The sequence below is a fragment of the Corvus moneduloides genome, chromosome 2 (genome assembly GCF_009650955.1).
Source record: "Corvus moneduloides isolate bCorMon1 chromosome 2, bCorMon1.pri, whole genome shotgun sequence".
NCBI lineage: Eukaryota > Metazoa > Chordata > Aves > Passeriformes > Corvidae > Corvus > Corvus moneduloides.
The window spans coordinates 102,931,264-102,952,549 of NC_045477.1; positions in this window are offsets into that span (position 1 = coordinate 102,931,264).

The window sequence follows — 21,286 nt, forward strand, 5'->3', positions numbered from 1 at the left end:
AAGATGAAACAATAGACTCCTACACATGCTTTCACCCATTAGGGAACCAAGAAACCAAAACACGTATTTATTCATACATTTACTTTGGAGACTGGCTGACAACACATTGTATCTCATTTAACTGAGATAGTTACAACAGATGCAAATGCAGAAACCAATGAGTGACCTAGGACATGAGTGGAAGCATTGGACAGGCATAATCACTTCTGTAAAGGATAATAAAAAAATGTTTGTATAAATGCATTAATAGCAAAAGGAGGGGCAAGGAAAACCTCCATTCTTTATTGGATGTGGCGCAGAATATAGTCACCAAAGACAAAGAAAAGGCTGAGGTACTTAACACCTTCTTTTCCTTGGTTTTCAACAGTAAGACAGGTCATCCTCAGGACAGCTGACCTCCTCAGCTAATAGATGGTGTCAAGGAGCAGAATAGCCCCCCTGTAATCCAGTAGGAAGCAGTCAGAGACCTGCTGAGTCATGTAGATGCTCGCAAGTCTAAGGGACCAGATGGAATCCTTCCTAGGGTGATGAGGGAGCTGGCAGATGAGCTCTGAAGCTGCTCTCCATCATTTATCATTAGTCCTGGCTCACCAGGGAGGTCCCAGATGACTGGAAGCTGGCCAATGTGACAATCATCCATAAGAGGGCTGAAAGGAAAATCTGGGAAACTACAGGCCTGTCAGCTTGACCTCAATGCCCTGTAAGGTTATGGAACAGATCATCTTGAGTGCCATCACATGGCACCTAGAGGATGGCCAGGGCATCAGACCCAGCCAGCAAGGATTTAGTAGGGGCAGGTCCTGCCTGACCAACCTGATCTCCTTTTATGACCAGGTGACCCACCTGTTGGATGAAGGGAAGGCCGTGAATATTGTCTACCTGGACTTCAGCAAGGCCTTTGACTCTGTTTCCCACAGTAAACTCCTGGAAAAGCTGCCAGCCAATGGCTTGGACAAGTGCACTTTTCACTGGGTTAAGAACTGGCTGGATGGCCGGGCCGAGAGTGGTGAACAGTGCTGCATCCAGCTGGCAGCCAGCCAGTGGTGGTGTCCCCCAGGGATCAGTGCTGGGGCCAGTCCTGTTTAATATCTTAATTGATGATCTGGATGAGGGGATCAAGTCTACCATCAGCAAATTTGCAGATGATACAAAGTTGGGTGCAAGTGTTGATCTGCTGGAGGGTAGGAGGGCTCAGGAGGGATCAGACAGGCTGAGTTTATGGGCTGAGTCCAACAATAAGAGGTTTAACAAGTCCAAGTGCCAGGTCCTGCACTCTGACCACAACAACCCCCTGAAGCACTACAGGCTGGGGACAGAGTGGCTGGACATCAGCCAGGCAGAAAGGGACCTGGTGCTGGTCAACAGCTGACTGAACATGAGCCAGAAGTGTGCCCAGGTGACCAAGAAGGCCAATGGCTTGCTGGCCTAGATCAGTAATAGTGTGGCCAGCAGGACCAGGGAAGTCATTCTTCCCCTGCACTCAGCACTGGTTAGGCCACACCTTGAGTCCTGCGTCCAGTTCTGGACCCCTCAATTTAGGAAGGATGTTGAGTTTCTGGAACATGTCCTGAGAAGGGCAAAAAGGCCAGTGAAGGGTCTGGAACACAAGTCCTACGAGGAGTGGCTGAGGGAGCTGGGAGTGTTTAGCCTGGAGAAAAGGAGTCTCAGGGGAGACCTTATCACTCTCTACAACTGCCTGAAAGGAGGGTGTAGCCAGGTGGGGGTCAGTCTCTTTTCCCAGGTAACCAGTGACCAAGAGGACACTGTCTTAAACTGCCCCAGGAGAGGTTTAGGTTGGACTTTGGGAAGTTCTTCACAAAAAGGGTGATTGGGCATGGGAATGGGCTGCCCAGCAAAGTGGTGGAGATAGCATTCCTGGAAGTGTTTACAAAAAGACTGGATGTGGCACTTAGTGCCAGTTGACAAGGTGGTGTTCGGTCATAGGTTGGACTTGATGACCTCAAAGGTCCTTTTCAACCTAACTGATTTGTGATTCTGTGATAATATCCTGGGTTTTAAAATCTGTGAAACTTGCATGCTTTCAAGTCTGAATAGCAGCTCCTGACACATTAGATTTTCCTTTACTTCATCCCCTCAAATAATCCTTTTATTGCATGAAATTTTTATCAAAGTTCCTGTGCATAGATTAAGTTGTATGAGTCTGAGTCTGTAGCTTTTTGCCATGAAGAACTATGAACATATTGTAGCTGCATTTATTATTTTGTCTATTTTGGCTTTATTTACTGAAAAAACTATCTTTTTCTTTGATTTGCATAAAGTGCCAATGGCAATATTTTGTTTTATACTGGTAACCTGCAGTTTAAAAATGTGCTGTTTGATTTCCTTAGGAACTGTGGAAGCTGATGTCTTTTTAAGTCCCAGACAGCAGTAAAATAATATTTTTAGTGGTGCTATTTATTTTGACTGAGACATCAAACGATAGAGATAATTTTTTTGTATTATTATTAGACCTCTCAGACACAAATAAAAATGCTTTTCCTTATATTTGTATAAAGCATTCTTTTTTTCTGCTGTAATTGCTAGCTTACATTGACTCTTCTTTAGTGAGCTCATTTAGCATTTGTATTATCTCCTACTTTTTGATAAAGATGGCTTTACATAACTATGAAGGATTCAAGATCAGGTGGAAGGTTGTGTTTAAATAATAAAAATAAATACACATAATGCTGTTTAAGTCATGTGCGTGACAGTGCATATTCTGCTTGTGATTGCACTTCATCTCATGAGGCAGGAGTGAAACAAAGTGGATTAACACAACTCACTGGCAAAGCAGGAAGAGGGGAAATCTGGCACAGGGTGGCTATCCTACCCTGGGCACACAGCTGTGCAGTTTCTCTGCCTGCTACAGGAGGTGAGTCACTGCCTGGAGAGGAATGAGGGTGCAGGCAGGGCGTTGAGTGGAAGTACAGAGAGGCTTCTCTGGCAAACCCAGCCAGGAGCAGTCTCCAGATTGCCACCCACTGTGGACATGACTTGGACGATGTTTCCTTTACCTGCTGACGTGTGTACCTGGAGGAGACCTGCATGTTAGAGGAGACCTGCAGTTAGTGTCAGTGCATAACTGTTGAAAGGAGACTGAGGAAGGTAAGATGAATCCAAGAGTCCTACCAGTTTTGTGCAAGGTCTGTGAGCTGGTCACTGGGGGCTTGGCCCAGCCTAGCTCTGCTTCACAGTCTGATGCCACAGACCAGGCCACCACTCTCAGGGTTGCCTTATGCTGGTGATCGGTTGGGTTGGGTTTAAAAAAAAAAGCTCATTTACAGAGCAGGAGCGATGCACCTCACATAAGCTGTCAGTGGCAAGTAACAAGCTGGTCACTTGACAACCTTCCCCTTTAGGCAGCAGCAGCAGTGTCACTCCTTTTGTACTGTAAAAGTCAGTACAAAGTCAGCTCCTTTTGTACTGTAAATTCTCTTTATTTTAGATTTACAGGAACTTGACTTTTCTGGCTCTCTGCTCCAAATGAATAAGACATGCAAGGTCATGTTTTTCCTTTACTTGAAAAAGTTAAGGACCATGAAAACTCAAGTGCTCCTTTTCTGATTTTAACTGAGCTGATTTAATCTTACTGTCAGATAAAATCCATATGAAATGCTTCTACCTGTACGGTGGTTTAAATCTGAAATTATTTTCTTTGCACCATACTTTCTTCAGCAGAGTTTAGAGGATTTGATGGATCAGACCACAGCCTTTTATCAGATGACATTTTCTGCATTTGACTTGCCAGCTGATAAGTCCCTGCAGCACTTCCTTCAAGAGAAATGAAAGTTGATTGTTTCCCCCATTGCCTTCTCATAGCCCCCCTTTCCTTCTTCAGAAAACAATGTCATCTTGATTGATGAAAGTATCACTTAATCCTCCATCCCTCTAAGGTTTGCACAAGCTGGGCCTTTTTAAAACAAATATTGCTAATTTAGCATTTATTGCAGTAGCAGTTCAAACACTACAAAATTCATAAAGCACTAAATTGCAACATCTTTCCTTCTTTAAGAAAATGAAGCTATGTCAAAAGACTTGGCACTAGATGTATTGGTGCAGATCTATTATGTGCAGTTTAAAGAATATTTTCTACATCTTTAGGGAGCACTACATTTTAATATACTTTAAATATTTTATTTTGTTACAGGAGGATAGTCCTTTATACTTGCCAGAATGGACTTTTCCACAGAGGAAATAAGAAAACTGATTGTAGATATTCACATGAGAGAATAAGAACAAAACAAATTCTATACGTGTAGCAGCAAATTTTAGAATGACAGGGAAAAATGTTTGACACTTAAAATACCAGACACTAACTATGAGGTATTTAGCCAGATGGAACAGTTACATAAATCTACTGAATTCAGTAGTAAAACTAAAAAACTTATATCTTATGTTACTGAGTGTTCCCATCCCATATGCAGTCCCATGAAATCAATAGAAGTTTCTCCTATCTTTTCAGGCCTTTGAGATGACCTCTTCTGTGGTCAATTTGTTGGCTGTTGTGAACTGCTTTCTACTCAAAAGCAGCTCTCACATTCTTGTTCTTGCAGGTTTTGCTTCCAGCAGCATGGTGATATTTTAAATTATTGCAGTAGTGACAACAATTAGATAGAAACATCTGAGATGTTCCAAGTTATTACAAAACTCTATTCTCACAGAACCATTTCCTGCTTCCCCAGACATAAACCACTTATTTTTTTGTACACGTCTTCAAAGGGAAACGCTGAAACTTATTAAATAAACCGTATTATTGCTTTGGATTAATTAGCAGATGGCTTAATGATATGCACTAGTAATTGCTACTGCTTGCACATATTTGATTATACTTTATTACCATAATTGTGTTTAAAATACATCATAGCCGTTGATATTTTGTGTTATGTTTATAATTGGTTAACAATTTCCTTGAGAATTATGAGTTTTGCAGAGATTGTTATCTTGTTATGTTCTATGTCAAAATGAATTTTAGGCAGCTTTTTGCATCCTGGTTAAATAAAGATATTTTCAAAATATAGATTAAGGATAGCTATATGCAGTGGCGATAATGATCATTTTGAAGTAGTTTAGTCCATCACACTTTCATAAAATTAATTCACTTCTTCATGACTGTTTGCAAATGGTAATCATCCTCTTGTCTGACTAGTTTTATTGAAAATGAATATTGCAGTAATGTTATTTTTCAAGTCTTCAGACACAGCTTCAGTGTTTCAAATTGATTCACACTATGAATGAATCTGAGTGCCTAAAAATACTTATATAGTGCTAAGGAAGGATTGGAAAAGATGATCACATTTCATTTCTTACAGTAAGTTAATCTGCCTTTGGGTCCAAGACAAATGTATTTTTTTCAGTGACATAAATTGCAACAATTCAATTCAGTAATTCTGTTTTCTGCACTCACCCCACAAAAAAAACCCCAAAACTAAGAACAAACAAAAAAAATACCCCAACACTAAACAGCCCAAAAAGGTATATTAAAGTCTAAACTCAAGAAGAAAAGATTTACAAGAAAGATTTCCGTGCTTAATTCATGCCATTGTGCAGCATGAATTGTGCAAAAACAAATGCTCTTCTCCAATTTTCCTTAAAATTCTTTTTAAAGCTAGCCAAGCAGTGAATAGGAAAAATTAGTCATTTTTTAACCTTTTTAATCTGTTTGACTTTTTTTTACAGCTCTATAAAAAGTTATTAAGGAAAGTTGATGACCATAATGCCACAGGTTTCATTATATCTGTTACAAAACAAAGGCAACCAAAGAGTAAGGAAATAGAAAAAAAGACATACCAGTCAATTCTCATTAGAAAAACATGGGGGTTAAGTACTGTATGTCTAAATAATTCAGTGATCCATAAAATTGAATGAACATGAAAAATAAAATGTGAACTCTTCCTGTCATGTTTTGATTTCTACCACGAAGCAGAAGGCCAAAGCCAACAAATTATTTGGACTTTCTGTTACTTTCTTATTCACAAACAAGCATCATAACCAATGCAAAAAAATTTACAGCTCTCTCCTGTGTCTGAGCCTGGATGTGGACAACGTGTATGATTGGAAAACCCCTTGAATTTCAGAGGCAGAGGACAGACGTCCTCTGGTTTAAAAAAATATGTCTCAGTTTTACAGTAATGACTAATGAGTACTGTGGTTCTACTTCATTATTCATTACTGCCAGGGTGTTTCCCCAGCCACAGAGATCATCATCCCTAAGGTGTTCAATTCACAAATATCTGTAAGCCCATTCCAGGATTTCCATGGCAGGTAAGGTATGTGCCAATGTAGCTGATTTCAATAAATTTTGAAATAAATTAATTTGAAATAAATTAATTTGGATTTAACACTTTAAAATAAATTAATTTGGATTTAACACTTTAAAGCACATACTGTGTCTCAGAGAGTCACACAACTTTAGAAGAAATTTCTCTGTTTATTTATAGAAATTAAGAAGATCATCAGTTTTCTTTGTTTTTCCTCATCCGTACACTTTTACTCCAGCAATATCCTGTTTGCTTTCTCTTATCCATTTTCTAGTGACAAATAACTGATGATATAAACCACAAAAATGGAAATACTCTTTAACATATATTCAGAGATTAGGCTGCATCTTTCACTGAATTGTTCTTGTACCTCAAAGCCTTCCTTTTATTCAGCTATACAAAGTATATATACAAAGTATATACAAACAACCTATGAGGGAACAGAAGGTCCTGATATTTTCAGCAATCCATAAATCCATATTTAGCTATGGAAACTTGTTCCAAAAGTGCTGAGCACCTCTGGTTTTCACTAAAGCCCCTATAACAAAAAATAATCAGACTGAGAATAGTATCAAGGAGATTTAGATGCATCAGTTTTGAGAAACACCTTTGAAAATGGCAACCACAAATTTTAATAGTTCTATACAGCAACCATGTAATCATCCAAAAATAAGTCATTAATATGCAATTTTCATATCCCTTCTAATCAAGATTTGGTATCACTCCTGTTGCATTATTGCTCAAGTTTCTATGGGAATAACATCTGAGGCATCATCAGTACAAAGAAATGGCAAGAGCAATCTGTCTTAGATCAAATATGAAATCCCAATCTGAAGCAACTCCAGGAATATTCTCCTTCTTCTAAGAAGAATAGAGGACAGACATTTAAAATATTTTAAGGAATGCCACTGAAATCTCATAGCAGGATTTGATCACTTGCTTTCACTTTTTATTACTGTACACTTAGTAACCATCCTTGAGCGGGAGGGCTCTGCAAAGTGCCCTACTTTGAATAACTCCACACCATTAACTTAACATCAGTTAAGTAAGCAGAGCTGTATATTGATGCAGAGCAGCACTTCTCACACAAGAGTCTGTAAAATTGTGTGGCAAAACTGTACTGCCTAAGGGGCCATCAGAGAAACTTTAGCTAAGAAAACTGCTCAAGTCTACCCCTTTAACCAGCCAGACCATCCAAGCCAAACACAGGACTAATCAAGTGCAGTCAGGCCTTTTTTCCCAATTTATCTCTGTTTTCCGTCTCTCACTTAGGCGATTGCCATTCACAGTTCTCATTTTAAATTACAAAAATATACTTTATATGACATTTATAATCCAGAGTTAGAAAAATGCTGTTTTGATTTGAATGGGTCATTCTTAAAATGTAACTAAACTACTTAAAAGCATGCACCATTTAATAGATCATATAAATAATGCAGGTGGCCTTTGGGGGGAAATTATAGCAGGCAATAATTATTTTGTCTGGCATGGTTCACTTCCAATCTTAGATTTCACTGCGATTAATTAAATGACTTTGTCTGCAAAAGCGTTATCAAAATTACACATACAATTTCCATCCATTGGCAGTGTAAACTCTCTTAAGAGGTGATTGGAACTGGACACCAAAAGGAATGATTGTCATGGCTCAATTTAATTTAAAATACATATTATGATTTAATTTCTTACAGCAAGCTTGAGTGGGGCTATTATGAGTAAACAGGTCTCTATAAATGGTATGAATGAGGGGGTGGAGAACATCTGTTTTCAGGATTTCCTATCCCAATTTTTCTCTGTTGCCTGAAGGCACAACTAAGAGGAAGAGCGTTGCATTCTTAGCGTAACTTTTTTCCATATGCTGGGGAAGTGGATTGGCAACTGAGCAGCTCTTAGTGCCTGGGTGGTTTGAACTGCAGGAGCTGTGTTTTCACTAGCAAGTAGTGTGGCCCCCAGAAACCCATCAAGAAAGCCAGATGGGGCTTTGGTGTTGAGGACCTGAAGACAACACTATATGAATTTGGAGGACTTTTATTTCAGACAAGCTCTAGCCTCACTTGTGCTCCAAGTGCACCTGTCTTTAGGAGTTTGTGCAACAAATGCACTCCTTGAGTATGTCTTTCCATTTTGTTTCATTCAAAAAGACAATGCTACTCAGCACGCTCCAAGATGATGCTGCAGTGCAAACCAGCACCTGGGACAAGGGATGAGCAGAGGATTCACTTCAACAGATGAGAACAGAAACATTAGCTCATATGCACGTAGTTACTCCAGGGATAAACCGGTTGCCAAAGTTAATGGCCAAAAAAAAATTCATTTCCTAGCCATTTGTACTGCTTGTCAGTCTGCCTCTTCTACTCAGTGAAATTAAGCTACTGTCAATTTTAAACAGAGAGGAAGGTGCTGCATCCCCAGCCAAGCAGAGAGCATGGTCCTGAAGCTGGGGCCTTTTCAAGTGACAGCAGCCAGCAGCCAGAAGCCAGCTCTTTCTCACTCAACAACTCTGCTGGGTTCCGCGCTTACTAGCCAAGATCCTGATTTTATTCACCGAACCTATTCTCTTGGACACAATTAAGTGTCTTTAAACAGAAAATGGTGGATTATTTAGAATAACTTTTCTTCTACACAAGCAATCCAAGGATGTCATCTCTTTTAAATGTATAGACCAAATTTTCTGTCTTGTGTGCTATAAAAGGCTTTCATTTTTAAAGGACCTTGTATGAAATACTGCTGTCCATTCTTGCTCAGCTGAAATGAGTTGTTTTATAAGCATCGTGTGTACACAAAGGTCAGCAGTAACTTCAAGTAATAGCCTTTAAAACCTGGAGGGAGAAGAATGTTTTCAAAATTTAAGATGAGATGGAGTTGTTCTAGAATTGAGATTTTATTAAGTGCTGCTCTTTCCTAGAGTTGAGGTAGCTAACTTAGTGACCATGGTTGCACTTACTTCCCCTACCCACTATGTGTTATTCTACATCGATCTTAAATCATTTCCCAGGCCTATACTGGGAGGGGGGGTCCCCAGGTATTTGGCAAAATCACAAGCATTTGACTTGTTTAGCAACTCAAATCATCACAATTTCACCATTTCTCTTCTTCCTCAGTCAGTTATAAACAGACTGGGTAAAATTGCACCCACCACAAGATCCAACATTTCTTTTTTTCTTCCTTTCCCCAGTCTTGTCTTATTCTTTCCTTAGGGAAGGCACTATTTTTCTTCCTGATAAAAAATAGCGTGGAAACTCTAATGATTCACGCCTTATTTCTTCTGCCCTTTCTGATCCAAAGAGTCTCATTACTTAGGAAGATAGTGAGATCAAAATGTCTCACACCAGCAAAATAAAAGCATTTTTGTGATTTGAGCAGCATGAGTCAATGGAGTATGTTGTGCTTTTCTGCAGTATTCTTACTCTCTCTACATAACCTTACTTAAGTAATACACTAGCTAAAATACGCAGTTGAATGTTGCCTATAAACCCAATATAGATGTGCGTTACACTATCTAAGGAGTTGACAGCATGTGACATTGTGTACAAAATTTCCTTGGAGGAATGAACTAGGTTTCAACACCTATGTTATCAGTAGTAATTTGAAAAACGACATGTGTGTCTGTTTTTTTTCATATGGCCTTTGTTAAGTTATGAAGGTTACAGCAATTCATATTCCCTGACTGCTCTCTGAGATTAGATATCCCAGAGATATCTAATCTCTATGCTCTCTGCAGATAGTCTCCAAAAAAACCAGCTCTCAGAGAGCAGTGAGAGATGGCTGCTCTCTGTGAGAAGGGAGGAGGAGACAAAGGGCGGCTGGAATGGGGTCATGGGCTGTGGACAGCGTGGGGGAGCCATGGAAGGGGTGGGCAGGGACAATCAGGACTGGTGGTGCCCTCAGGGCACTGACTTCTGGTAAACGATCCAAAGACAATGCAAATTTTAGGATTTGTTGTAAGTAATAGCAAAAGAGAAAAATACTGTTACAGTGTTACACACTACCTGCGTGGTGCTCCCACACCCCAAATGGCACAGGTGCAGTCCTGCTTCACCTCTGGGAAGTGCCCTGGAGCTGCAGAGGGCAACATGTGCACAACAGGCCTGATCAGAGGAGTGACGCAGCTTCCAGTATGAGGACAAACTAGGCAAAATAGTTCTTTATCTGGAAAAAGAGATGACTATAAATGAAATTCACAGTGAGAGAGGTCTACAAAATTAAAAACTTGCAGAATTCATAAAACAAGAACCAGAGGAGAGTTTATGACTCACAAGGCAGCAAGGTTACAACAAAGAAATTTGTTTTCATAGTGTGTGAAGAGAATACTGTGGAAATCATTGCCACAGGATATTTGAGAGAACAATAAAGTAAGGGAGTCTTAAAAGGGATTAATCAAATTCAAAACGGATCATGTTACCAAGGCCCTGCTGAACATGAGTTACAATCTTTGTCCCTAGACCCTAAACTATCACCTGCTGTAAGACTTATACTTGTCTTTTCCATCATATCATATACAGTCAGACACCTTCAGGGAAAAGGTACAGGTTAGTTTTGTTCAGCCTGACAGCTTTTATTTTCTCACATCTCTTTGATGAATAGAGATTCAGATCCTCCTCTTTGATCTTATGCCTCATAAGTGTCTCAACTTCTCAATTCCTACTGTGGACAAGTGGGAGCTCAAAACAAGCCAGGTCCTGTGAGAGGCTTTGTCTTGAGAAGGTATATGTATATCAGAAAGGTCTGGCACAGAACAAACTTCAGCATCCGCTTGATTAAAAACTACCTCCAGAGTCTGTAGAAGGAGTTGCTTTTCTGACATCTCTTCCTATACCATTATTCAGAAAGATATGTAGGTATGTGTGTGTATACATATATATATATATATATATATGTAGTCAAGGGTAATAAATCAGCCACATTTGGAGTACCAAGCCCCTGAGCTTTTTTTTTAGTTAATCCATCTGCAAATAAATCTCCTAATAAGTTAGGCCAGCTCCAGAAAATAAGCCTGTTTCAGCCAAGTGGCAAGAGTTGCAATCTGCATATCTGACTGAATTCATGCTGTCAAACATCTATTATGTGGAACATTGCTCTCAAGCCAAGCAACATGCAGACATGTTAATTATTCGTCTTGTTCATCCTTCCCTCAAGCAATGTTTTAATGAAAGCCTCAGGCAACCCCTGACTTTCTAAACACCTTACTGACTAGATACTGTATTCTTTTCTAATGTTCAAAAATAAGGGGAGAAAAAAAACCCTACTTTTCTTTTGTCTCTGTGCATAGACATCTTCTTTTGTCAGATTCAGAGCAGTGGAAGCACAGACTCTCTGCCCCCTACAAGCAGCCCTGAACCACACAATCACAACAGTCTCATAGCCAATGCAGCAGGATTTACCTCTAGTTTACTTTCTTCTCTACTCACAAAGCAGGGGAGTATGATTTGAGCAGCTCCTTCAGACAGCCAACATGCCTGTATTTTCTTATGGTCACGCACAAAGAAGTGGATAATATTGGGCAATTTAAAATTCCTCCCTTACCTCAGTATCTTCCCCCACGAAATAGCAGATGGTAAAACTTATCTGTATGGAGAAGGAAAGAAAAAAGTTTCGGTTCAGAGATAGGGTATGATATATTTGAGCTGTCAGGTATTTAAGTACCAATAGCCATGAAAAATGAAGTCTGGTTTGCTGCTGCTATTTCTGTTTTATCTTCCTCAGAGACATTTATATGCTTTTCCTTTTTTTTTTTTTTAACACATTATTCCCTTTTGCAATTTATTTCTCTTTAAGTTGGTTTAGTTATGCAAGAAAATCTGGAGTACAAGGTACTGTGCTTAAATTCTGGGAAATACTCATTCCATTTCATTTGGTCTTTTTTTCAGTAGGGCTCCAATCACCATCACTGTTCTCTTTGCAAGTAATTTAATGGTTGAGTTCCCTTTCATAAGGGTCTTCATTGTCAAGTAAGTTCTTCAATTAATTCCTTATTAACCTACCAGTTCAACTGTATTTGCAATGTAAACAGACAAGTTTATTTGCATCATTTAATGGTGGTGGGATATGCATACAGAGCTTGTGTGGAAGCTGCCATTTTGCTTTTTTAAGCAGGTCTGTTCTACAAAGAGAAGAAAATTGTGTGTCAGGCACTATCCTGGACTCTGTGTGGGAAGAGAGCAACATCCAGTCCTATGCTACAGTGCTGAGTTTATCTGAGAGGAATTTCAGCACACAGTGCAAGGCAATAGCCTTAAGTGTAACGTCGGACAGTTGGATCAAAATTCAAGACTACAGTGCATCAGCCTGGCAAATGCAGAAAAACATCATCATTCCTGAGCTGGAGGAAAGCCAATTATCTCTTAAAGTGATCTCCTTCCAGACCTGCCCCTCCAAAGACACTGTTCTTCTGTCTTGCATCTGTCCTCATTGCCCCTGGTGGGTGGCACAGGACTATCAGAGTCAAAAGATTGCTCAAAGATTATTCTTGCCAGTTTGCTGGGCCCCTGCCATCCCCTGCCTTGCACACTGGTATGACATGAGCCATTTAGATTTGGCCACTGAGTATGTGAGAAGTTCACAGTCCTCTCCTTGGAGTTTTCAGGTGCTCTTCCCTGGCACTTAACCTGCTATGAATCTGCTCTTGATGACATTGCTCTACACCCAAATTTTGGGAAAACCTTTCAGCACTGAGGTACAGTGCTCCTGCATATGACTGGAAAAAGGAACTCCAGCCAATGCCAGTGGTGAAAATAGACCATCCTTCCTGTGACTTCTTTATTGTAGTGAGATGAGTATAACCTTTAGAGGCATCACAGTTGCTGTACAAAGTGTGCATAAAGAAAAGAGCTTTATTCTTATTCTTTAAGAAATTTAACTTCATAAATTTCAGTCCCTTTAAATATATAGACACATACACCAGAAAAACATTTTCTACATGTCACGGCAGCACTACTTCTTTTGAAAGATGATGCATTGTATCTTGTTCTGTAAAGGAAAGAGTGGGGAGGAAGCTGACAACTCACTGCTCTTGTACAATAAAAAAAGGAATGCTATATTGCTTGAGTGTGTGAGATATTTTTAAACTAAAATATAATAGTTCACATTTTATGGTATCACTCTCAAGTCAAAGTGAACAGTGACAAGATTTTTGAACTTGAGTGAAAAATAAAATCCTGTGATGCTCTTACCAGAAGCTTGACACCTCCACAGCCTATTGCCACCCCAAGGCTTGAAAGGACTAAACCAGGTAGGATTGGAGAGGACTAACTTTTGGTTTAGGCTTGACCATTGTGTGAATTCCTTTCAGCACTTATAAAGTTGCTTTGACAAATTCCCCATATTTCATCTCCTGAACTCATAAGTGAATGTTCATTCCATGAAATATCAGGCAATGTCACAGTACTGATTCCCCTTGGCTTGAACTTAGCACACTATGATGAGATCCAAACAGTTCTGTTTTTGTGTAAATGAATGAGATTCATTGGCCTTATGTGAAATGGAAACAGACTCCATCTTGTAAGCAAGTGAAACACATGGATGAATTCAGGAGGAGGAGATCTTTTTTCCATCATCTCTTCTTGCTGACCAGTTCCTAAGCAGAGTGACTTGTGAACATGCATTCAGCTCAGACTTGTAAGCCAAATTTTTGTCTCACCTGTCCTTTTTCCAAGAAGATTGGAGGGCAAAAGGATGAAATTCTGCTTTTCTTTACCTGCAAGACTCTTGTAGTAAAGGTTAAGTTTATTCCCCACAATACAAATCTTAGTATTTGCAAATGAGACAACTTTTATGCTGTGCTCTGATACTACATTTTTGCAGCTGATTTACAAGTTACTTCCTAGAAATAATTTTCATGGAGAGCCAGTATTCAATTTTAAAATTATTTCACTGGCCCTGCTAATGCAGGAAACCTTCCCTGTCTTGCTCACTGCACTGAAGACCATCCCATCATAAGATGTACAAGTCTGAGTAGGATCTCTGAGAGCAAGCATTTTGACAGACATTCCCTGCCCCTTTCCTAAACCTCTCAGTGTACTTGTCCAAGAACAGAGCCAGAACATTGTTATTCCTAGACAGCTGCTCAGCAAAGCCTCCATGAAGTTAAGAGAGCTTTTCAGACTGATTGCAACTGACATATGAGGCCCCCTCCCGTGAGCTGAGACAGAGAATCATTTTATTTGAATTTACTTTCCAAATGGCCTGAAGTGCTCCCATTAGCTACTAGAAAGCTAAAATGCTTCTCAGTCTTTGATTTTGACATTTCTATTATTTTTTGCACATACACACCCTACTTAAAAATTCTGGAGTTTTTAACTGAATTGCTCTGCAAGAAATCTGCCAACCTGTGGTGATAACTTCTGTCATGCGCACATGTTTAGGGCAGGAATTCCTCCATTTAGGTCCCTGTCTTGTGAGGATACTGATCTTTTTTTCCCTCAGCCTTCCTGTTTTATTCTTAGATCAGATACATCTCTGTGGCATTTGATTGTCTGAACATTATTTATCCAGTTATTATTATTGTCCAGTTCTGACCGGACAGCAGCCAGGTTGCCACTCTCCCCTGTGTAAATAACTTCAGATTTAATAAAAATACACATTACAACAGGAACCAGTTCAAGAAAAAAACTTTCAAACATATAATAAAAAATATTTTCTTTTGAAACAGAAACCTACAGCAAAAATGGCCATATAAATTTTGAACTTTAAATAAAAATTCTATCTGTTTTATGTCTTGACATCATTTGTGGAATTAAAAATAGAGTACATTCTAAGATGAAAGTCCAAGGGTTTAAGATGATGATGATCCTTATGAGATTTTGCGTCACATTTGCTTTCATATGATCCCATGGACTGAACCCCTGCTGATGTCTGAAGAGTGCTGCTTATGCTATTGTGGTGCATCTTCCCATCCAAAAAAAAAGGGAATAGACCTTCTTCTCTTTCTCAAAAAAAGGACTCAGAGACCACTGCATAACATGAACTGAAGCACAATCAGTGGAGAAAAATGGGAGATTTTGCTTCCAAGGAGCCCATCTGATCTGACTAAAACCACTAACAGAGGTGGACCCAAGGGGGAGTGGGATCTCTCAAAGCAGTATTTCCTGCAGTGTTCTCATACTCTCATTTTACTCAGAATAAGACTTTAATGACTCAAAACTGTGTTGTGAATTTAGGAGGTTTAGCATTAAAGAACAATGAACATCTATTTAGAACAACTATTTGAACGAAGGAGCTGGACTGAAGAATTACATGATGCATATACTTCTAAGACACATATCAGACAGTGAACATCAAGGCTGGATGGCTGCTTTGCTGATTTTTTTCTTTTTCCTGTACATAATGCTGAAGGATAAATAATAATGAATTGGAGAATATGTACAAGGTGGTCCATCGTACCTTTTTGTTTCTAATTTTGTGAGGAACTTCTCTGTGGACTAAAATTTTGGTATTTGGCTCTTCATTTTCTTTTAATTCCACTAGCAACCACAGTGTTGTCCTGGCTACAGTCATACATAGGTTTAGTAATATATCATAGGAATTTTCAAGCATGAGCCGGTATCCCATTGATGCATTGGGGTGGTGGAACAAAGCTGTAGCAGCAGAAAGTTCAGTGGCTGCCTTCTGCTCATGAAGGGGTTACATATGGAGGTAAAGCAAAATTTTCTGTAATAACTTCAGATTCACCCCCTGTGTTTTTGTCACACTGTTTGAGGTGTGACAGTTTTTAAAGGTCATAACTCTCTTGCAAAGGGGAAACTTTTTTGATGCCTTTTTCCTTTTAGCTGGTTGTAAGCCCATCTCAGACCTCATATTGTTTACAGAGATGAGATGGTGCATGATAAGAGAGAAAAACAAAGCTGTTATTTTTAGGATCTCAACTCAGAGGAAGTTGCCTCCTTGAACAAGATTATCCTCTCCTGAAGTCTTTAAAAAACACATAGTAAAATGCCTACATTTTAAGTTTTAAGTAGCTTCGTCACTTTTCTCCTATATTTTCCAGTACTTATGAAGATATTTATTTCACATCAGTTTCTGGGATTTCCCACTGCCTTCAATTGCTAGAGTGTACAAAGAAGTAGATTGCAGTTTATAATTTAGAAGCCAGGAGTTACTGTGTTAGATTGCCTAAATAGTTTGCCTTGGTACCAGCTCACTCGTTTCTAGGAAGTCATTACTGTTATGAACTGCTTCTGCAAAAAAATATATCCCTTCTTTTTCCTCTTCTGACCACCTGCAGTGGGAAAGAAGCCCTGTGCTTAATGTGTCTTCAAATAATGCCCTCCCCTCAAAGGAATGAAACAGCATATTCCCATACGAAAATCTGTCTGTGTGCCTCCTGGGTTAGTGTCCATCACAAAGGCATCATTGGAGGATAATGTACATGCAGTGCCTGGTAAAGTTATGGAGAAAATTGTTCTGGCAGGTATTGAAAAAGACCTGAAAGACAACACAGTCACTTGTCACAGCCAGCAGGGCTTCATGAGAGAAAAGTCCTGCTTATCAAACCTGATTTCCTTTTATGACAAGGTAACCCACCTAGCTGATCAAGGAAAGCACTTGATATAATCTTTTTGTATTTCAGTAAAGCTTTCGATACTGTCTCTCACAGAAAATTTCTCCTGGAAAAATTGTCCAGCACACAGCTGGATAAACACATCATGGGATGGGTGAGCAACTGGCTGATGGGTCAGACACAAAGGGTTACAGTGCATGAGGTGACATCAGACTGGTGACCTGCCAATAGGGGGGTTCTGCAGTGATCCGCCCTCGGCCCTGTGCTCTTCAACAACTTCATAAATTACTTGGACACAGGACTGGAAGGGACACTAAGCAAGTTCACAGACAATACAAAATTGGGAGGAGCTGTTGATTCCCTTGAGGGCAGGGAGGCCCTGTAGAGCGACCTTGATAAATTAGAGGACTGAGCTATCATAAACCGTATGAATTTTAACAAGGGAAATTCCTGGATTTTGCACCTGGGTTGGAGCAACCCTGGATGTACAGACTGGGGAATCAGATGCTGGAAAGCAGTGCCAGGAAAGGGACCTGAGGGTCCTGGTCAATGGAAAGTTGAGCATGAGTCAGCAGTGCCCTGGCAGCCAGGAGGGCCAAATGTGTCCTGGGGGTCATCAGGCACAGCAGCACCAGCCGGGCAAGGGAGGGGATTGTCCTGCTCTGCTCTGAGGTGGGGTGGCCTCACCTTCTGGGGGAAGTCTTGTGTGCCACAGCATAAGAAAGACATTGAAGTATTAGAGTGGCCAAAGGAGAACCATAAAGGTGTGAAGGGTCTTGAGGGGAAGCTGTATGAGGAGTGGCTGAGGTCACTTGGTCTGTTCAGCCTGGAAAAGAGACCTCATTGCAGCTACAACTTCATAGCGAGGGGAAGAGGAGAGGCAGGCATTGATCTCTTCTCTGTGATGATCAGTGACAGGACCCGTGGAAATGGCCTGAAGTTGTGTCAGGGGAGGTTGAGGTTGGATATTAGAAAGAGGTTCTTCACCCAGAGAGGGGGTGGACACTGGAACAGGCTCCTCAGAGGTGCGGTAACAGCATCGAACCTGACAGGGTTAAGTCTGGTGCTTGGTCACATGGTGTGAGTGTTGGAGATGGCCAGGAGCAGGACTCGATGACCCTTGTGGGTCCCTTCCAACTCAACATATTCTGTGATTCTGGGATAATCAATTAACAGGGCAAGACAACACAAATTCTGTGGAGTTGATGTATTTAATTCTGTATTTAATTTGGTGTTTTCACCACCAAAGATTAATTTGCAGGAACACAAAAAGATTAATTTTATCACTTCTCTGTGAATAGTGAAAGAAACAATGATGAGAAAAGGATTATGTCTATCCCAGGATGGAAATGAAGCATACCAGCCATCTGCTAATACCATGCCTATTCTTTTAAACCTTGCAGAGAATTCTCCTTGTCCAAGCACCTTTATATAAAACATACAATATGTTGTTTAAATTTCCCTTTTGAAAGGGCCTATTTTAAGTTGAATTTTGATTATTTTAAGATAAATAATTTTAGGTTCAATAAATAGAATAAATGGGGTTCTAATTTGATAGGAGGTCTTTTTTCAACTTTTTGTTCTCACCAAAATTTAATATTTTTGAACAAGATGCTTTTTGCATCTTGATTCCATCGATTTTCCCTGTTTAGGAACAGAACCAAAATACTTTCTACCCACTTGTATGCCAGATAAAATGCAAACATTGCCATATGAAAATGGTAAATATTGTTCCACAAAATCTCATGTTTTTCATCTGCATTAGAAGCAGTCTTTTCTAGATTGTACATCTAAAATTACAATGACTGCCACCCAGGCTTGTTTTTACTACTCTGTTACACCTCATCATCTGTAACACCCTTAATGCATACTCTCTACGTTTGCAAGAGGATGGGGATCCAGTAGATCTAATCTTTGCTCACAATCCCTAGCTTCTACAGGAGATAGCAGTGCTGTGGTCCTGCTTCAGCACCAGCTTTCTTTATTGTGTAGATCATCTCAGAGCACCATTGTGAAGTTAACAAGTTTCAAACACTGAAAGAATATATAGAAAATATGTATTTCTATGTGCTTCCCTAAGAACAAGTTATACTCCCCATGTTGTGCCATATTCTGTATCACATGCCCTGGGATTGTCCAACATGGGATGTTACAAAGAAGGGCATACTTGGACAAATATCACTTCAGAACAAACTAGCTAAGAAGTGAATATGGTCCGTGACTAAGGCAATATTTTATTGCTCTCTGCTCACTGATTATACCTTGGACTACATTTGTTTGACCGTATCTTCAAATGCAGCATTACAGTTGATCATGGAGATATCCAGCTGTTTCAGAAAAGCATGCCTGGATTATTTTTTTCTCTCTGATCTTCTGCAGCAGTAATTTCTCTATACTGACAGGCACTCCAGAATTTTAAAGCCCTTAATCATAATCAAGTCAAGTTTCTTTGAATATTGGTTCACTGTGAATGACAAGGTTATAAAACCCCCTATTGTTGATGCATTAGTCATGTTCTTGAAAACCAACTGATGATGTCTATCAATGGCTTAGCTACAAAGTAAATATTTTTCGTTATTAAAACAGTGGTATATATATTTATGGATTGCTGTAACAATCAATAAAGCAACAAAGTAGAAAATAAAAGAAGAAAATGACAAGGCACAGCCATGAAGTTTTATTTATGTATTGTCTCTGTCTCAAAAAACTAGCATGTCCTGTGGGGTTTAAACTTTGAGCAGAAAAAAAATATATAAGCTGGCTTTAAACACACAATAAATAGATTTATAAACTGCCAAAAATGGAGTACATATCTCTTCATATTTCCAAAAGGACAAAATTACATTTTGTCTTCTATGAGTACATCTGTGATTCCGTTTTTGTCAAGAGTTAATGGTATAGGTAGAGGGAATCACTCTTTCACTTTCTATAACTTTTAAAAGCAGTCTTCTGATTAAAAATAAATTTTAAAAATTAAATTATGAAACCAAAAAAAAAACCCAACCATACACAAGAATACATAATTCAGATCTAGGTCCAGTGTTTTTCCATTGCAATTTTTACATTCAGAAAGTCTTGACAAAACTGTGCTCCTTAGAAATTTTAAAGGGAATTCTGTTTGTGTGTCAATGGTTAATAGATGTCCTCATACAGTGAAAAGTAAAGCCATCTTGGGAACAAGCTCTCATTTTGGTATTAAACAGTGCTTTGTTCCATGGAAAGACTTACTGGCTGGACCAGGAGATGGTGGGTGTTACATATCCTACTTTCTCTTCAAGAAAATAAGAATTCGCATGAGTTTCTGGGATCTTTCACTTTTATACATTTCAGAGACATTTATGAAGAGAGTGGAAATAACAGAGTGCATCCCATCACAGGGGACATCTTGAGCAGCAGTAGAAAAGCTGGTACAGCCATTGAATTTATTGTGTAAGTGAAGGAGAATTTTCTGATCATTTTAAAGGCTGAAAAGCACATAATTATGACTGATTCTCACTTCAATTGCACTTTTCCTATATATATAATAGAAAAAATTGTTAACAAAAAGTTTATGTCAGGGACGTTAGCTGCAGGAAGGTGGAACAAATAGGTGTCTTGTTGAACTTGCCTTGGAAAAAGGTTCCACCTCATTGCCAACTTGTCTGCAGTTTCTAAAACTTAAATCTGAGGTGACAATGACTAACTTTCATAGATTCCTGAGCTGTTGTACATTCTGCTTTAAAAATCAAATTCACATTTAATCAGCCCCAGATATTAAGAGAGCCTTGTTCTAAACAAACTATTTCATGTGTTGATATCAAGCTCTTTTTTTTTTTTTCTTCTAAAGAAATTTTAAATATCTTGTCAGATTGGTGTAAAACTAATTCAGAAGAGTCAACAAACTCTATTCTCATAATTTGGGTTCAATGAGGTGAAACACAACAATGACTCATGTTTATTTACATGATGGAAAGTGCTCCCATTTTTGTCTTTATATTTCCTTTGTGATGATGCTGGAAGGGTGAAGACTGCCCTGCACACAAGCAAAATGTAGCAACAGATTCTAGCACTAGACTGGTTAGCTCTAGCAGCTGATTATTTTCCTTGTCATCCATCATCTAAGCTGTCCCCTAGGAAAAGATCAATTCTGTTTTTGCTGCTTCTTGAACACTTAAAAATATGTGCAACACCTCAGAAACCTCCACAAGGTTTTATTTTGCAGAAAAGCAAAAGATATATTTTGGGAGGGCAGAAGCATACATAGAACTGTTTTCTGAGAAGAGCAGAAATATGTGGGTTGAAGGGGAGAGAATTTCACTTGCTTTTATCCTTTTTTTTAGATGTACCTAAAATCTTTCTTTAACAATAGATGTAAAAAAGTACAATTCTGGTTGTAGAGTCACATAAGTGTTCTTACATAAATGTTTTTCTAATCATTGTTGTTCAGATCAATTATGGTCCATACATCACTACTGCTGATTAAGAGAACTTTTTTCACAACTCTAGCCGAGACTGGAGATTGGGAAATAGGTTTCATGTGTTATGTCTTATACAAACA